Source organism: Balaenoptera physalus, assembly GCF_965194825.1.
Source record: "Balaenoptera physalus genome assembly, chromosome: 7".
Lineage (NCBI taxonomy): Eukaryota > Metazoa > Chordata > Mammalia > Artiodactyla > Balaenopteridae > Balaenoptera > Balaenoptera physalus.
Genome location: NC_138886.1, coordinates 30,072,925 through 30,090,637, shown reverse-complemented (window position 1 = coordinate 30,090,637; position 17,713 = coordinate 30,072,925). Strand labels below are relative to the sequence as shown.

General features: G+C 34.3%; 1 long non-coding RNA gene across 1 annotated transcript in view; it reads left to right on the top strand.

Moving 5' to 3' along the window:
• LOC309665088 overlaps positions 1–16,681 on the top strand; it is a 239,323-nt gene extending 222,642 nt beyond the window's left edge. The window contains exon 3 of the long non-coding RNA XR_014266207.1: positions 15,549–16,681. This is a non-coding gene — a long non-coding RNA (uncharacterized lncRNA). The remainder of the gene's footprint in view (positions 1–15,548) is intronic.
• Positions 16,682–17,713: the final 1,032 nt, after the last annotated feature.

Sequence of the window (17,713 nt, the reverse complement as noted above, 5' to 3'; positions counted from 1 at the left end):
ATGTCTTAAAACAAATGTTTCATGTATTTAATCCAATATTCTAGTTGTTTATGTTGGGAAAGCTAGTCTGGCACCACTTACTCTCATATAGATGCAAGAGACCATAGTTATTAATTTTTATACGTGTAATTTGTATAAAACTATATTAAACTTCCCTATTACTTCTAAAGAAACTAGATAATTAACAAATTAGATTAACTTGTTTTTTTAAGTAAATAATGAAGTCATTTGCTTTTTAAAGTAAATAATTGTTCAATGTCAGCCTAAAAGTGACATTACATATTTTTTTCCTTAAGAATGAAATAATAAATTTTTAAAATATTGCAGTGTCAGTAAATTATGGGATCATGTGAATGAATAACTGGAATTTTTATCTTGATCTGGACTTTATATTTTGGCTTTAAATGATTGTTGGATTTTTAGTTTAAGATCGGAATTTGTTTTTCTTAAAATTTTCTAAGAATATCATGAGAAATTTAGTTTTTCTAATGTCTTCTTAGCATCTATCATTATACCTATTTACTTTTTTCTTTATTAAAGTACTGCTTTACCGAAACATTCTGATATTCCTGAAGTAAATTCTACTTGATGAAAATGCATTTATTATTCTTAAATAATAGATTAAGTGCTAGTATTATATTTTGGATTGTTTGCATCTATATATTTATGTTTAGTTTAAAAATGACTAGTAGAATTGCCCATTTGTCCATCCTTTAAAAAAGTTTATATAGAAATGAAATTATTAATTCCTTGGAAAGTTTAAAGTACTGTTTTGTTTTGTTTTTTTCTGTTTTAATGAGGTATAAATGATGTAAAATAAACTCCACATACACCATACTCAATGGTGGAAAGCTGAAAGCTTTTCCTTTAAGCTCAGGAACAAGACAAGGATGACCACTCTGGCCACTTTTATTCAACACAGTATTGGAAGTCCTAGCCACAGTAATCAGAAAAGAAAAAGAAATAAAAGGCATCCATATTGGAAAGGAAGAGGTCAAACTGTCACTATTTGAAGATGACATGATGCTATATATAGAAAATCCTAAAGACTCCACCAAGAAACTATTAGAACTAATAAATGAATTCAGTAAAGTTACAGGATAGAAAATTAGTATACAAAAAACTGTTGCATTTCTACAAAATAATGTATTACCGGAAGGAGCAGTCAAGAAACAAACCCATTTACAATCAATCACATGAAATAGAATAAAATGCCTAGGAATAAATCTAACCAAGAAGGTAAAAGACTTGTACTTGGAAAACTGTAAGACACTGATCAAAGAAACTGAAGATGACACAAACAAACAGAAAGATACACTGTGCTCATGGACTGGAAGAATTAATATTGTTAAAATAACCATATTACTCAAGGTAATCTACAGATTCAATGCAATCTCTATCAAAATATCCATGACATTTTTCACAGAACTAGGACAAATAATTCTAAAATTTGCGTGTAACCACAAAAGACATCAAATAGCTAAAGAAATCTTGAGAATGAAGAACAAAGCTGGAGGTATCACATTCTCTGATTTCAAACTATACTACAAAGCAATAGTAATCACAACAGTATGGTACAAAAACAGACACATAGATCAATGGAACATAATAGAGAGCCTATAAATAAATGCACACTTACATAATCAATAAGTTTATGACAAAGGAGGCAAGAATATACAAGAGAAAAGAGTTTCTTCAATGAATGGTGTTGGGAAAACTGGACAGCTACATGCAAATGAATGAATCTAGACCACTTTCTTACACCATAGACAAAAATAAACTCAGAATAGTTTAAAGACTTAAATGTAAGACTTAAAAACATAAAACTACTAGAGGAAAACATAGGCAATATGCTCTTTGACATTGGTCTTAGCAACATTTTTGTGGGTCTGTCTCCTTAGGCAAGCAGAAAAAAGCAAAAATAAACAAATGGGATGACATCAAGCTAAGCCTAACTGAACTTAAATGTTTTTGCACATCAAAGGAAACCATAAACAAAATGAAAAGACAACTTACAGAATGGGAGAAAATATCTGCAAATGATGTGACCAGTAAGGGATTAATCTCCACAATATACAAAGAGCTCATACAACTCAACACCAAAAAAACTAACAACCCAATAAAAAAAGTGGGCAGAAGACCTAAACAGACATTTCTCCAAAAACATACAGATGGTCAACAGGCACATGAAAAGATGCTCAACATCTCTAATTATTAGAGAAGTGCAAATCAGAACTACAATGAGGTATCACCTCACACCAGTCAGTCAGAATGGCCATCATCAAAAAGTCTACAAATAATAAATGCTGGAGAGGGTGTGGAGAAAAGGGAACCCTCTTACACTGTTGGTGGGAATGTAAATTGGTGCAGCCACTATGGAGAACAGTATGGAGGTTCCTGCAAAAAACTAAAAATAGAGCTACCATAAGATCCTGCAATCCCACTCCTGGGTATATATCCAGAGAAAACCATAATTTGAAAAGTTACATGCACCCCAATGTTCATTGCAGCACTATTTACAACAGCCAAGATATGGAAGCAACCTAGATGTCCATTGACAGATGAATGGATAAAGAAGATGTGGTATATTTATACAATGGAATATTACTCAGGCATATAAAAGAATGAAATAACGCCATTTGCAGCAACATGGATGGACCTAGAGATTATTGTACTAAGTGAAGTAAGCCAAACAAAGACAAATATCATATGATATCACTTTTATGTGGACTCTAAAAATAAAGATACAAATGAACTTATTTACAAAACAGAAATAGACCCCAAAACAAACTTATTGTTACCAAGTTTCCCAAAGGGGAAAGGGGGGGCAATAAATTAGAAGTTTGAGATTAACATATACACACTACTATATATAAAATAGATAACCAACAAGGACCTACCATATAGCACAGGGAACTATACTAATTATTTAATAACCTATATGGGAAAAGAATATGAAAAAATATATATATATGCATAACTGAATCACTTTGATTTACACCTGAAACTAACACACTGTAAATCAACTATACTTCAATAAAAATAAATTTAAGAAAAACAAAAAATAAAAAGCTTTCACATAGCAAAAGAATGATCAACACAACAAACAAGCAACCTATTGAAAGCAAGGTATTTGCAAATTATATGTCCAATAAGGGGTTAATATCCAAAATATATAAAGAACTCAAATAACTCAATATCAAAAAAAAACCTGATTAAAAAATGGGCAGAAGCCTTGAATAGACATTTTTCCCAAGAAGACATACAGATGGCTAACAAGCACATGAAAAGATGCTCAATATCATAATCATCAGGGAAATGCAAACCAAACCCACAGTGATATATCACCTCACACCCATCAGAATGGCCATTTTCCAAAAGACAGAAAATAACAAGTTTGGTGACAATGTGGAGAAAAGGGAACTTTCCTGTACTGTTGGTGGGAATGTAAATTTGTCCAACCACTATGGGAAACACTATGGAGCTTCCTCAAAACACTACCATGTGATCCAGCAATAACACTTCTGGGTATTTTTCTGAATAAAATGAAAACACTAATTTGAAAAGATATATACACCCCAGTGTTCACTGCAGCATTATTTACAGCAGCTAAGATATGGAAGAAACCTAACTGTCCACTGATAGATGAATGGATAAAGGAGATGTGGTATAAATATATACAATGGAATATTACTCAGCCATAAAAAATAAAATCTTGCCATTTCTGACAACATGGAGGGACCCAGAGGGTATTATTCAAAGTGAAATAAGTCAGAGAAAGACAAATACTGTATGATTTCACTTATATGTGTGATCTAAAAAACAAAACAATTAGACAAACATAACAAAACAGAAACAGACTCATAGATACAGAGAACCACCTGGTGGTTACCAGTGGGGAGGGGTAGAATGGGGTGAAATAGGGGAAGGGGATTAACAGGTACAAACTTCCAGTTATAAAATAAGCAATTCATGGAGATATAATGTACATCATAGGAATATAGTCAATAATATTATAACAACTTTGTATAGTTATTAGACTTATTGTGGTGATCATTCCATAATGTATAAAAATATCGAATCACTATGTGGTATGCCTGAAATTAATATAATATTGTAAGTCAATTATACTTCAATAAAAATAAACTCTAAATATACATTTTACTTAGCATAATACCCTCTAGGTCCCTCAATTTTGTCACAATTTAAGAGTTTTGACATATGTATACACATGTGAAATCATCACCACAATTAAGATAATAACCATACACCATCTCTAAAAGCTTCACCCTGTTCATTTGCAATTCTTCTTTTCTTCCCCTTCCTCTCCTCTCCAGGTAACAAACACTTTGCTTTCTGTTATTATGGATTACTTTGCATTTTCTAGAGTTTTATATAAATGAAATTATGTATTATTTATTTTCTGTCTAGTTTCTCTAACACAGCATAGTAATTTTGAGGTTCATTCATGTTGTTCATACTTTATTGTTTCCTATTGCTGAATAATGGTATTCTATTGTATGACTATCACAATTTGTTTGTACTACTGAAGCTTCTAAATAATAGCTTCTAAATAAACGGCCAAACTGTTTATACTGCTTTAGATTCCCAGCAGCAGTATGTAAGCATTCCAGTTGTGTCAGGTCCTTGCTAACACTTGTAAGATATATGTAGTGTATGGGTAGTGGCATTTCATTTCGGTTTTAATTTTGCATTTCCCAAAGAGTGATGAAGTTGAGCATTTTTCATAGACTTATTGGCCATCCCTGTATCTTTCATAGGAAATTATTTGTTCAACTTTTTGTGCCCATTTAAAAAAAGAAATTGAGTTGAAGATATATTTTAAATATAAGTCCTTTGTTGTATATATGTTTCACAAGTATTTTCTCCCAGTTCTTGGCTTGCCTTATCTTTCTAACAGTGTTTTTTTGAAGAGCAAAACTTGTTTGTTTGTTTGCTTGTTTGGTTGTTTTTATTAAGTCCAATTTATTTAAATTTCTATTTTATAGTTTGTGCTTTTGCATCATACATCCTCTGCCAAAACTATGGTAACATTTTTCCGGTTTTCTTCTAGATGTTTTATCATTTTAGCTTTTGATTTGATCCATTAAAAAATTAATTTTTGTATATGATATGGTATGGATTGAGGAACCTCCTTTTCTCCCCCACATGTGGCTATTCGATTGTTCCAATGCCATTTTTCCTTACCCACTTAAATTGCCTTTCCAGTGTTTATTTCCTCCTGGCTTTTGGTTAGTTTCCTCACAGTGATGTATTCATACAGATGAAGATTCATGGGAAACTCTCCTGAGCTCACTCTCTTCTGTTCAGTTCTTTTTTCTACAAGTAGTTCTGTCCTTTCTGTTACTCTGCCAAGCAAACTGAGGCCATTTCGTCCACCCCAAATTTTTAACACTTTTCTTATTTCAAGGAGACTGCCAGGTTCTATCTGGGTTCCCTTTCCCTGCACTGCATGCCAGAAACTCTCCAGGAAGTAAGCTGAGGCAGTGATGGGGCTCACCTGATTTGTGTCTTTCTCACAGGAGTCACTGTTCTGCACTGCCTTATGTGCAGCTGTCTGAACATTATGGTTCCCCATATTTTGTCTAGTTTTTTAGAAGAGTCATTGTTACTCCATTTTGGCTGGAAACAGAAGTGACCTAAAGACCACATTTATGATCAAATATGCTTTGTCCTTAATTTGAAGATAATAATTTGACACACTTTAAAATTCTTCCATTGATTACTAACCAGTTTTGTTTTTTAAGTTATGAGTCTAATTTGGTAATCAATTTCTTTTTCTACAAGTATTTGAGTATGTTCATATTTATTAGTATGGAGTTATTTATATTCTCTTACTTTTAAATAGCTACCAAATCTCTAGTTAAACTGCTACTCTCATTCCTAATTTTGAATTTTTGTGTTTTTCTTTTTTCTTATCATCTTTGATAGATTAAACAGGTGAGAGGCTACCCTATGCTACTGGTTTTCTTGAAGGTAGAACTCTTAGCTAACTGTATCCACTATAGTTCTTTTTATTCTTTAACTTCTTTTTATCTTTATTTAACTTCTTTTATTTTTAACTTACTTTTTGCTTGTTTTATTTTCCCCTTCTTGATACAAACTGTATGCTGAAATTCAAGTTCTTTTTTCTTTCTTATTAATAATAAAAGTATCCTCTACAGCTACAATCTTCCTGTTTTGGTATTTATTGTTATTATTACTAATTTCTAATAATCTGTGTACTTTTGATTTACTGTTTAATGACACTTATTTACAAGTGGTATACTTTTTTTAAAAAAAAGTTTTCACCAACATATTTCATCCGTTCTCAAATGTCAATAATTGTAAGATGCACTATCAATTTAATTATGGATATTTTGTAGGAAAAATATTGATAATAAATGTGATTCATAATCTAGGTTTGAATCTAATTCTTCTTACATTCCCTGACTGAAGAATCTTTTGAGTCCCCTATGAGACTTTTAGCAGGGCTATGCATATTATCACATAAGAATAAGATTTCCCTAAATCATGACATTGAACAGGCAATCTTCTTTACACAAAATATTTTCTTCATTTCAATGCTATATTAGTATAATATTTCAAAAGACATTTTAAAGTGAAATTAAGGTATTCAAATTTAAGTGGTTTTAAATCCACATGCATGTATTGCTAATTTAACATCAGAAATGTATCTACTACGTTGGAAGAGCCAGTGTACTCGAGGGTACAATCAAAACAATTTTATCTTTATGCATCCCTTTCACCTCTTCAAATCATTCTCTAGAGGAGTATTATACCCTACCTCTTCAATAAAATCTAAGGCAAGCCCCATGCCTTTTAAATCTACTTTTAGGCAATTAAAAATACTTCTATTGACAAAATGCTTAGTTCACAAAAATCCATTCTGAAGAGATAAAATTGTCATTATATATAGATGACATGATACTCTATATAGAAAACCCTATACTCTCTATATATAGAAAACCCTTTCTATACTCTATACAGAAAACCCTGTCATTATATACAGATGACATGATACTCTATATAGAAAACCCTCCACACAAAAACTTCTAGAACTGATAAACGAATTCAGCAAGCTAGCAGAATACAAGATTAACATACAGAAATCAGTTGCATTTCTTTATACTAACAATGAAATATCAGAAAGGGAATATAAATAAAACAAGCCCTTTTAAAATTACATTTAAAAAAATACTTAGGAATAAACCTGACCAAGGAGGTGAAAGACATATGCTGGGAACTATAAAACATTAATAAAGGAAACTGAAGATGATTCAAAGAAATGGGAAGATATTCCATGCTCTTGGATTGGAAGAATTAATATTGTTAAAATGGCCTTACTACTCAAAGCAATCTACAGATTTAATGTGATCCCTATCAAATTATCCAGAACTAGAACAAATAATCCTAAAATATATATGGAACCATAAAAGACCCAGAATTTCCAAAGCAACCCTGAGGAAAAAGAACAAAGCAGGAGGTATAACTCTCCCAGACTGCAGACAATACTACAAAGCTATAGTAATCAAAACAGCATGGTACTGGCACAAAAACAGATAGATATATAGATTAATGGAACAGAATAGAGAGCCCAAAAATAAACCCACACATTAGTCTTTTAGTCAATTAGTCTTCAACAAAGGAGGCAAGAATATACAATGGAGAAAAGATAGTCCCTTCAGCAAGTGGTGTTGGGAAAGTTGGACAGCTGCATGTAAATCAATGAAGTTAGAACACACCCTCACACCATACACAAAAATAAACTCAAAATGGCTTAAAGACTTACTTACATATAATACATGACACCTTAAAAGTCCTAGAAGAGAACATAAGCAAAACATTCTCTGACACAAATTGTACCAAAGTTTTCTTAGGTCAATCTCCCAAGGCAATAGAAATTAAAGCGAAAATAAACAAGTGGGACCCAATCACACTTATAAGCTTTTGTGCAGCAAAGGAAACCATAAACAAAATGAAAAGACAATCTATGGACTGGGAGAAAATATTTGCATATGATGTGACTGACAAGATATTAATTTCCAAAATATACAAACAGCTCATATAACTCAATAAGAAAAAAACCAAACAACCCAATTGAAAAATGGGCAGAAAACCTAAATAGACATTTCTCTAAAGAAGACATACAGATGGCCAAAAGGCACATGAAAAAGATGCTCAGTATCTCTCATTATTAGAGAAATGCAAAGCAAAACTACAATGAGGTACCACCTCACACCGGTCAGAATGGCCATCATTAAAAGTTTACAAATAACAAATGCTGGAGAGGGTGTGGAGAAAAAGGAAACCTCCTACACTGTTGTTGGTGGGAATGTAAATTGGTGCAGCCTCTATGGAAAACAGTATGGAGGTTCCTTAAAAAACCAAAAATAGAGTTACCATATGATCCAGCAATCCCACTCCTGGGCATATATCTGCACAAAACTATAATTCAAAAAGATACATGTACCCTATGTTCATAGCAGCTCATTTCACAATAGCCAAGACATGGAAACAAACTAAATGTCCATCGACAGATGAGTGGATAAAGAAGATGTTGTACCTATATAAAATACACTACTACTCAGCCATAAAAAAGAATGAAATAATGTCATTTGCAGCAACATGGATGGACCTAGAGATTATCATACTAAGTGAACTATGTCAGAAAGAGAAAGACAAATACCATATGATATCACTTATATGAGGAATCTAAAATATGACACAAATGAACTTCTCTACAAAACAGAAACAGACTCGGAGACATAGAGAACAGCCTTGTGATTGCCAAGGGGGTGGGGGGGTGGGGAGGAATGGATTGGGAGTCTGGGATTAGCATATGCAAACTATTATATATAGAATGGATAAACAAGAAGGTCCTACTGTATAGCACAGGGAACTATATTTAATATCATGTGATAAACCATAATGAAAAAGAATATGAAAAAGAATGTTTATATATGTATAGCTGAATCACTTTGCTGTACAACATCATAAATCAACTATACTTCAACAAAATAAATTTAAAAAACAATACCCATTCCAATGTTATCCACATTTAAAACTAATTTAAAGTTTATTTCATCCCCCTCCTGAGGCATGCTTAAAACAGACCCCTTGAGGGACTTCTCTGGTGGTGCAGTGGTTAAGACTCTGTGCTTCCACTGCAGGAGACACAGGTTCAATCCCTGGTCAGGGCACTAAGATCCCTGCATGCCGCGCAGCACAACCAAAAAAAAAAGAAAGAAAAGAACTACCAACATTTACATCCTGCCTCGTGCCTACTAATAATATGTAACCCTACAAAGCAGTTTTGAATAGTAAACAAACAAACAAAACAAAACAGACAGACCCCTGGAAATGAAAAGGGGTATAGTGGACTCATATCATGTCATCTACTCTGGCGGCTCTTTTAAGGTTGAATTTGGCCTAAGAGGAGGAGGTAACAATAGATAGGGTCTTACTCTTCCAGTTTTGTTGAGGTGGTTTGGCATTGGCTTCTCTGAGTTTAGCAGATGTTTAAAGTCAACTTGATCTATGTTGGGTGATGGATTCTTTAGCACCCTGTCCATCCTCCACTCACCATGAGGTGAACCCATCTCCTCCAATTGGTTGCCTAAGCCGTCTTCTCAGCCCCTAGGCATTGATAGTTCATCTCCAGTTTCTTGCTGCTGAGGCAGCCTCATCCCTCTACGGGGTTCTACTGGACACTATCAAAGACATTCAGTACAATTCTCTCCCTTACATGGCTTAGATCTGGCCAATGGGAAACACCCATGCCTCCTTTGCCCCAGTGAACTCTTGACTGTCAAGCTTCCCCATTACAGACTTACGTATCCCCTTGCCGTAGGCTAACCAAATGGAGTCACCAGCTCTTTAGATTTCTCAGACTTAAATCAGAATTCAGTTCTTTTAGACCCTCATACCTCTACCCCATGCTTCAACATAAACATATTATGTTCTTAGAGTGATCTCTCTGAACACCTGTTCTGTGACTTTGTGGTAAGAGGAAAGCATTTCCCATCCTAGTCCGTAGGCATTGTTTGTACCCTGGCAGTCCTTCAAAAAGCCCCCTCTCAGCTTCTCCATGTATTTCGTAAGCTAGATTACTGGTGACTACTTAAGTCTCCCCAAACTAGTTTTTCAGAATCTTCATTATTATTCCTGATTTGGTGACAATGTACTTCACTTTGGAATTCTTAGAGAAGTTGGTGCATTTTTTTCTTGGAGGCATAAGTGAAACTGAGATGAAGTCACATTTTAACATCCAATTATATTACTATTACAGATACCTAAATTGAAAAGACAACCATGTTAAATTTATTTCCAAACTATGTCTAATTCACAGATACAAAGAACTGACCGCTACATTATAACTTACTCTCTTCCCAGCAGCTGCAACTTCTTAAAAGTGACTGTAATTTCAGAAAATTTAAAATGTGAAAATGTATAGGCTTAAGGATTGATAAAATATGGCCATTTCAATTTTTATTATACCCCAGTTAGATAATGCAACCTGAACAATTACTCATTTGGAATTTACTGAGGTTTTCTATGTATTCTTTTGCAATAATTTTCATGTTGTGGCATATATAGTAAATTCCAATGATTGTATGCCACATAAAGATTAACAGAGATGAGGCTAGTCACCAACCTGCACAGTGGGCTGAGAGAATCAATCTCTGAACACATCTGTAACCCATCTGAAGGACTGGCAAACTCTGTTTTAATGAGTGATCAATTCCTGAAATACATTGTACTGGAAATGTTCATAATTTAGTACATGTCTTACATATCTCTTAATTATGTCATCCCAAATTAAGTACATCTTAATACATATATTGTAACATGTATAATATAGATTATGTAATTTATAATCACCAACACTTCTGCCAATTTTATTCTTCAAAGAGATGCGTTAAAGATTCCCATAGCTGGACTTCCCTGGTGGTGCAGTGGTTAAGAATCCGCCTGCCAACTCAGAGGACACGAGTTTGATCCCTGGTCCGGGAAGATCCCACATGCTGCGGAGCAACTAAGCCCGTGCACCACAACTACTGAGCCTGTGCTCTAGAGCCCACCAGCCACAACTACTGAGCCCATGTGCTGCAACTACTGAAGCCTGCGTGCCTAGAGCCTGTGCTCTGCAACAAGAGAAGGCACCACAATGAGAAGCCCGCACACCGCAAGAGAGTAGTCCCTGCTCGCCACAACTAGAAAAAGCCCGTACGCAGCAATGACGACCCAACACAACCAATAAATAAATAAATAAACAAACAGTAAACTGATTTTAAAAAAAAAAGATTCCCATAACTATTGCGTGTCAGTGAATTTATTTATATATGCTAAAGGTATTTTGCTTTATGTATTTCAAAGCAATGCTGTTTGTTAATACTGATTAGTGATTATTAGAATTTCCCTGTAAATCTTTCAAGTTAGCTATAGGTTCTGGATCCTAAGGAGGTAGCACTTGAAACTGATCAGAGAAATACATGTTAACTAGAGTTCCTGACTTGGAACTGGTACAGTGAATGGATGATATTTGAGTTCCTACTTTGAAGAGGGCGTAGTGTGTTTTGGGTTGTATGTTGGGAAAGTAGCATTAGGTTATTTAGGGAAATTTTATTTTTAAGTATGAGTGTATTAGTCTGCTCAGGCTGCCATAGCAAAATACCCCCAATTGGGTGGCTTGAACAAAAGAAATTTATTTTTTCATAGTTCTGGAGGTTAGAGGTCCAAGGTCAAGGTGTCTGCAGATTTGGGTTCTCCTGAGGCCTCTCTCTCTGGCTTGCAAATGACTGTCTTCTCACTGTGTCCTCACATGACCTTTTCTCTGTGTGAGCACATTCCTGTTGTCTCTTGGTGTGTCCAGATTTCCTCTTCTTATAGGGACACCTGTAAGTTTGGATTAAGGCCCATCCTAATATGGGTTCATTTTAACTTAATCATCTCTTTAAAGACCCTATCCTCAAATACAGTCACATTCTGAGGTGCTGTGGGTTAGGACTACAACATATAAATTTTCAGGGGCACAATTCAGCCCCTAACAATGGGGAAGAGTATTTAGAGGATATAAACAGTAGTCATTCGCTGTTACTGCCTATTCATTATCAGTATAAGACCATTCTCCTTCTAATAACAAGACTATTCTCTCCTGGGAGGAACCATTCTAGGCTCTATTAGGTGATTCCCTTCACCTCAAGACAAGGTACATATCCAATATCTGGCCCATCAGAATGCCAACTAGCCCAGGCTACAATGACTTGCTCTCAATGGACACACTATTCAAGCTAAAATGGTATGCATGGTCATTGTGATTTATTACCCAAAATCATTAGGAAATACTCTCTTAATTTAGAGAGATCAGGTTAGATTAGACTACACTGTGGCAACCACCAACCACAAAACAGTACTGGTGTAATACAATAAAAATTTACTTTGTATTCAGGCTAAACATTCAAAAAGAAGTGAGAAACTCTCTTAGATCAAGTTTTCGATGTTATTACTCAGCAATCCAGGTTTCTACCTTTAATCAACAAGAGACTACTATTTTCCCACAACAGGGGAAATAAAAACTAGAGGGTTGTGCACTGGCTCTAACATGCTTTAAACTGGAGTCATCACTTCTCCCCTCAGTACACTGGCCAGAATTAATCATATGGCCCCAGCTAACTGCAGGAGGCTAGAAGATTTTGGGGGAGTACAACTTTTTGATAAAGATTAAAGATTTATTCCATAAAGTTTCAAAATGGTGAGTTAAGGTTATTGAAATATTAAATTATTTACTAATGAATTCTTATTTATAATTGAAAGAGAATAACTTTCTCTGTGAATCCATGAAAGATGATGAAGTAAATGTATCTAAGTTTCCTTCTAGTTCTAATATTCTATAAGAAAAACACCAAAAAAATCAAACAAAATATGTAAGCAGGCAATTAGCAAGAAGAGAAATAGTTACATAATAATATATGTTGTTAAATATTGTGTTATTACATAAATACAAAATGAGATCTGTATTTAATTTATGATGAAGTAAGATATCATAATTTACATGAGACTATTTATTTTAAAAACATGGTAATTAACTGAGTTTTCAAGAATTCCAGAAATTGACAAACTAATAAACTATTTCCATGACTATATAACTTGGAGTTGTTTATTTGAAAATATTTATAAAATGACCTGCCAATATATATGTCCTTTAATATAGAAATTTCTCTTATGGAATATATCTTAAGAAAATAAGATATGTGCACAAGGATAAATGTGCAAAGATTTACTCCTCACAAATATTTATAGTATTAGAAGATTAAAAGCAGTCCCAATGCCTTTGGCAAAAGCATTGCTATTGGACCCTATTCAGCCATTAACAACTGGGTTGTAGAAGAATATTGATATTCTAAACTGATATGTAAAAAAGCCAGTTACTAAACTATCTGAAATTTCTACATAGCACTATATATATATATATATATTTCTTTGTGTAGTAAGAAGTAACATTGTTTTCTGTTTTCTATTGTTTTGATGGTTTATTTTTATTTTGCCCTTTGTACTCTTTTTGAATTTTCATATTTGCTTTAGAGAATTAATATCACTTTCTTTAAGTAGGGAATAGTAATGAATGGTATCAATATAGGAATTTTAAAGGGAAGAAATAATGAAAATTTAAAACATAACTATCAATAAAATATATATATATATATATTTTCTTTGAACTTCATCTGGTGGTTATTTGACTGCAGTTACAGTCCATACGTCGTATCTTTTACTGGACCTATGACTGGTATAGAAGTTTTGTGTCTGTTTTTTTTGTTTTTTGTTTGTTTTGGCTGTGCCACGCAGCTTGTGGAATCTTAGTTCCCCGACTAGGGATTGAACCTGGGCCCTCGGCAGTGAGAGCACAGAGTCCTAACCACTGGACCGTCAGAGAATTCTCTAAAATGTCTTGACTAACAAATAAACAACAGAAAAAATGTTATTTGAAAATAGTCTTCAAAGTCTTTCCAGGTCTTACTTTTTGTTGAAGCATAAAATAATATTTATAGAGATTTACCAATACTATAAAAAACTGTTTGAATTAAATAAATTGCAGAATATTTTCCTTCTTCTGCTTATTGAGCTCTTTATAAGGTCCAGGAAGCAGAAATTATTATTAGGACATTTACTCTATTTTGACTTGTGCTTTAAAAAAAAATATGAAATTAGGCAAAAAAATCAAGAGTAGCCAGCCAACTTTATTATCTATCCCATCCCACTTTTTCACATATATTTGTAATGAGTATGTTTTCTCAACATTTTAAAAATTGAGATATAATTCACATACCATAAAATTCACCTTTTAAAGTAAACAATTAAGGTTTTTGTTTTGGTATAGTCACAGGTCGTTAAAATAGTACCACTATAGAATTTCAAAACATTTTCATCACTCCCAAAGGAAATCTCATATATTTTAGCAATGACACTCCATCCTCCCATCACCCTTAGCCCTAGGCAACCACTAATCTACTTTCTGTTTCTATGGATTTGCATATTCTGGGCATTTCATTTAAGTGAAATCATATACTATGTGATCTTTTGTGAATGGCTTCTTTCACTTAGCATAACGTGCTCAAGGTTCAGCCATGTTGTGGCATTCCTCGGCACTTCATTACTTTTTATTGCTGAATAATGTATCATTGTAAAGAAATACCACTTTTTCTTTATCCATTCATCAACTGATTGTTTCAGTATTTAGTTGTTTTTGACTATTGTGAATAATGCTGCTGTGAATGCACATACACAACCTGATGGAAATTTGGTTGAGATTACATTGAATTTACAGAAGTATTTGGCAATATCTTGACAATATTGCATGTTCCTTAATCATTCCTATTTTTTCACCATAGATATTCTCTTTCTGGGGTATGTGACTTGGTAAAACACTTTTTTAGCTGAATTTCACATTCCAGTATATTTTTTAAAAGATGAGAACACATAAAGTTACAGTTCTTAGTTATTTTTGGCTTCACACTAGAATAACAACTTGATTGAGAATAATATTATTAAGACACACTTTCCTGAGAAATTTTAAAGTCTGGCTCTAGTTAAGTGTTGGTGATTGGATTTCTGATTTTCCCCTAATAAGCTAGTTGTTCTTTTGCCTGGTTGCCTGAAAAGTTACTTCTTAATTAATCAAGTTCAATAATGAAATCACTTATGCCTAAATGGTAGTTATTCCTTCACAATTTTCCTTATATACGGGCACCATTTGATCTATAAGTTTGTCTTTTGTTCTCATTCAGGAAAATTTCCATGGATCATATCTTTTTAATATGTCATTTATTTAATTATTAAATTTTCCACTTAGACAAAAATCAGTTACCCTTTTGTTGGATAAGTTCTATCTATTCGTAGTAATACTATTTACCTTTACTTTGATAAACTTCCACTGCCTGTCATTGTGATTAGATCAGTTTCCTATCACTGTAAGCAGTCGCTTTGCTTTCCAGTGAATACTTGTTGACGTGTGCTTTACTTGTTCTCAGGTCCATCGGGGCTCGGCAGCTTCCCTCTGCTTTCTAATACAGACATGGATAGCACGCGTACACTCATGGCTCTTGGTACTTTGTCCTATTTCTTGTATTTGGGAACTCATCATAATGCCTTGTCACCTCTGTTGGTGGGGAATGCTGTCATGCAATTATGACCTTTTTTAAAATCAGATTCACCTCTCTTTATTTTATGTGGGGATTCATAAACTCTGCCACCATTACTGTCAATTTTCCAGAATTCACCCTTCATTCTTGAAAGGTAGCCTTGATCATTAAATGATTTTAATTGAAAAATCACTTTTCGTTTTTTGAAGAGATTACACACTGTCTTTGGTTTCCTCTGTTACAGCTGCTTTACAGTCTTTTCCTTTGCTTTCCTGTGCTTTGGTTCCACTATAATGGTCTAGCAATAGATTTTTTTTTTTAATTCCTTGTGCCTCTTAAAACTAAGGATAATTTTTAAAACCAGTCTGGAAAGTTTTTAGTATATAAACATTGCTTCTTCCCCCTTCCCTCTATTCCTTCTCTCTATATATCCAATTAAATGGTATTAATTATTATTATGAGACATCTGGACAGCAATGAGGTAAGAGACCCCTAGGACCAGCTTAGAGTAGAAATTCACTATTTTCTCTTGTTCTAACTCCTAATTTTCTGGTCGTTGTTGGCCCAGAGAAGTACCTTTTGGATGAACTCTCAGGAAAGAAAAGATCATAATATATGGGAATAGGTTGGGCAAAGCAGACATCAGTGTAATATTTAAATCTCACAGACCATCCATGTGGGTGTGTCAGAGGGCTCCAGAATAAAATTCTGAACACAATGATCCACTGGCTATGTACTACAATATTTAGGAAATTCAGGATACCCACAGGAGGAGAGAGTTTGTCAACACTTGTTCACTGGCCCCTTTCTCATATCAAGCAGCTCTGGGTCAAGCCTTTTCTTTCGCTTAGGCCTGATCTGGAGAGTAATGGTGAACCTTTAAAAGGCTCTAATTGGATGCTATCATCTAAGCTCTGATCTCAGGGACTAGCATCCTATTAGACAGAACATACCTGTACCTGTAGGAATGAGATTCTGTGCCCTATTCAAAAGACGACTGGTGATCAAAAATCAATTGAGTGCCCCCTCCAGAAAGCTATTTTCTTGCATTATTCAATCATTAAAACAATAGAAAGTAATTTATAACTTTAAAAATTAATAAAAGGCAAAGGACAAAGAATTCATTATTCATAAAAATGAAGCTCTACAGGTAGGCTAGAAAGGGGGGATGAAGAATTGGGCCCTGTGCCCCTTCCTTTCTTGATTTTCAGCATAAGTGCAGAGACAAGAAGATAAAGAAAAGAGTGCATTGCTACATAAGGTTCAGCTTTTTCAACACGCCTGTTCCAAGGCAATACAGTCTCACCAACACTGGAGGGCATGCGCCACCTGCACCTGTAAGTGTCAGTTGCTAGAGTAAGTGCCCCTAAGAGAGCAGTGACCCCAAAAGGGACACGTCTCTTATTAGGGCTCTTCTCACACATGGGAATGAAAGAATGAAGGAACTGACAATGGAGCATGTGTGAAAGAAAGAATCTTGGTTGGTCTTGGAGGCAGGAATTCTAGACTCTGCTATGGACAGTAGTTTAATTGCACTAAACCTGAGATTCATCCTTTGAAATATTATTTGTTCAGCTTGCTGTTTGTAGAAATCACATAAGATAATTTGTGTAAAGACCCTTGGTAAATGATATCAAGAAAACATACATGTGTGAGAGTTTTCATTATTTCCACTGGTTACTTGACATTGTGTACTCATTCTTGGAGCTCTTAGAATCTAGTCACTCGATAGTCTCTCCCAAAGGGCTGTTATATGCAGCTCATAGAAGATGTTTTGACTCCTACCTCTACCATATGCAACACAGTCTCCTGGTTTCCCAGCTTGGAGAGTTTGCCAGGGAGTAACTGTATTGACAATGAACATGCCTACCGTTCAGAAAAGGTGGATGACCTCTTTTACTTCTTTATTCTTCATCCTTTTTAGCATGGTCTATGCCATTCCAGGATCCCTGAGGAGTCTAGGGTGGATGAGAGTGGAGAACACATAGGTAAAGAATGCTTAAAAAAGCCATCGAGTGAGAGTGAAATGTCTACTGTAAAGTCAAGGATGCAGG